Below are 2,608 nucleotides of genomic sequence, written 5' to 3'. Positions count from 1 at the left end.
CGAAGGGGTCTGCTACCCCGCAAGCGAGCGCCAGAGCCGTGTGGCTGACAAGTCCGTCAAACCCGTCCACGGGCCAGCAAAAACCCCACTTCCCATCCACACCATCGAGACCACGGCTCGCGGCTGGGGAAACATTCTAGGGAAGAGAGAAGGGGATGGAGACTATTGCGTGGACCCGGCACCCTTTGCTGGTAGAGTCGGGTGGAGGAGAGGAATGCCACCAGGTGAAACTTAAAAAAAAAAAAAAAAGAAGAAGAAGAATCAATATCCCTGGCCAGGTAGCTCAGTGGTTAGAGAGTGTCGTCCCCATACGCCACGGTTGTGGGTTCCATCCCCAGTCAAGGCGCACACACACAAGAAGCAACCAATGATGCATCAATAAGTGGAACAAGAAATCAATGTTTCTTTCTCTCTAAAATAATTTAAAAAAAAAAATAGGGAAGAATCACCGGTTCTGTATCTGTCAGAGACGGGCTGTGGCCGGGGCTGGGGAGGGACCACCGTGGTTGAAATGGGCCACCGCGGTTGGCTGGCGGCTCCCGGGATATGGAGCTCCAGCCCCAAGGCCTAGGCACTTCCCTGCTGGGAACCCCACCCACGCCTGGGGTGCTGGCGTTTATAATAAAAAGCAGATAGTGGGCCCGGCCGGTGTGGCTCAGGGGTAGAGTGTCCGCCCACGAACCAGGAGGTCACGGTTCGATTCCCGGTCAGGGCGCATGCCCAGTGTGGGGTGTGCAGGAGTCAGCTGAGTCGTGATCTTCTCTCATCATGGATGTTTCTATCTCTACCTCTCCCTTCCTCTCCGAAGTCAATAAAAATATATTTTAAAAAAACAACAACACAAAAACCAATAGCTAGCTGGTGACCATCGCCCTTTCCGGCACAGAGCTCCTGCCACCCTGGGACTTCCTGGGATCGGAGCGGGTGAGGTGCCCTTTGCTACGTTAAGTTAATGAGGTGGCTGTGATTGGAACTTTAGATCCCATCCCCTGTCCTTGGGGGTAAGGGAGAGGGGCTCGAGGTAGACTCCGTCTTCAATGGTCTATGATTTTTTTTCTATCCTCGCCAGAGATTATGCTCTTTGTATTTAAAAAAATATATTTTTATTGATTTCAGAGAGAGGAAGGGAGAGGGAGAGAGAAACATCAACGCTGAGAGAGAATCATGGATCGGCTGTCTCCTGCACACTCCCCACTGGGGATTTAAGCCCTCAACCAGGGCATGTGCCCTGACCGGGAATCGACCCATGACCTCCTGGTTCATAGGTCGACGCTCAACCACTGAGCCACACCGGCCGGGCTCACCTAACTAAGCTTCTTGATTCTCTAACCCGTCCTCTGCAGAGTGGAACCACCCGCCCCCCTAGCCAGGCCCCTCAAAGCTATAGGAACCTACCCATTCCCTGTGGACAGACAGCATTTCATGTTGAAACTGTGGGGCGTGGGGAGAGGGGGCCCAGGTCGTGAGCCCATAGCCTGTGACCGCCTGGTCCACCAGCAGGGTGGGGCCAGCTCCCGAGGACATCGCCATGGGCCTGCGTCTCCGCAGAGAGGAATGGTCACAGGACCCCGTGACTCACCAGGCGGCCTGGCAGAGCGCCAGGGAGCCTCCAGGTCGTGCTGACGCACAGGAGCCTCTGAGGGCGTCTGAGAACCCAGCCCAGGAGCCTTATCAAGGGACGGAGGGCCGCAGGCGTTTACCTGGCCTCCCCTCCCTCTCCTCTGTCCAGCGCAGGAGCCTTTCACCTCGTCCCAGTGACAATGGGTCGGAGGCATTGCCCAGTCTCTCCCATCTCCTGGGTGGGCGATGGCACCTCCTGGATCGATAACCCTTTCCTTACTCCCAACGGATGTGGTGAGCGCCAGCCCCCTTTCTTTTTCTCTTTAGTCCTCACTCAAAGGTATTTTTTTCCATTGATGTAAATATATGTATTTTTATTGATTTCAGAGAGGAAGGGAGAGGGAAGAGAGATAGAAACATCAATGATGAGGGGTGGTGGAAACGGCTGGGGAGAGATCAATGGGGGGGGAAAGGGAGACATAGGGAGACATACTTTAAACAATAAAGAATTTAAGAAGAGATCAACCAAAGGACTTGTATGCATGCATATAAGCCTAACCAGTGGTCATGGACAACAGGGGGATGGGGGTATGTGTGGGGAGGGGTTTGGGATGGGAATGGGGGAATGAGGACATATATGTGATACCTTAATCAATAAAGAAATTTTTAAAAAGAATGAAAAAAATATAAATTTAGATTAAAAAAAAGAATTAAAAAGAAAAACATCAATTATGACAGAGAATCATGGATCGGTTGCCTCCTGCTTGAGCGTCCACCTATGATCCATTGATTTTAGAGAGAATCAAAGAGAGAGGAGAGAGGGAGAAAGAGGGACATCAATGAGAGAGAGAGACACATCGATTGGTTGCCTCCCACACATGCCCCGACCAGGGCCCGGGATCGAGCCTGAATCCCAGGTACGTGCCCTCGACCGGTATCAAACCTGGGACCCTTCAGTCCATGGGCCGACACTCTAGCCACTGAGCAACACGGGCGAGGGCCCCTAGTCCATCTTAATTCTGCCCGTGTGACGGTACACGCTGCAGGC

The sequence above is a fragment of the Eptesicus fuscus genome, chromosome 25 (assembly GCF_027574615.1).
Source record: "Eptesicus fuscus isolate TK198812 chromosome 25, DD_ASM_mEF_20220401, whole genome shotgun sequence".
NCBI classification, from domain to species: domain Eukaryota; kingdom Metazoa; phylum Chordata; class Mammalia; order Chiroptera; family Vespertilionidae; genus Eptesicus; species Eptesicus fuscus.
This window is presented reverse-complemented; position numbering follows the sequence as displayed.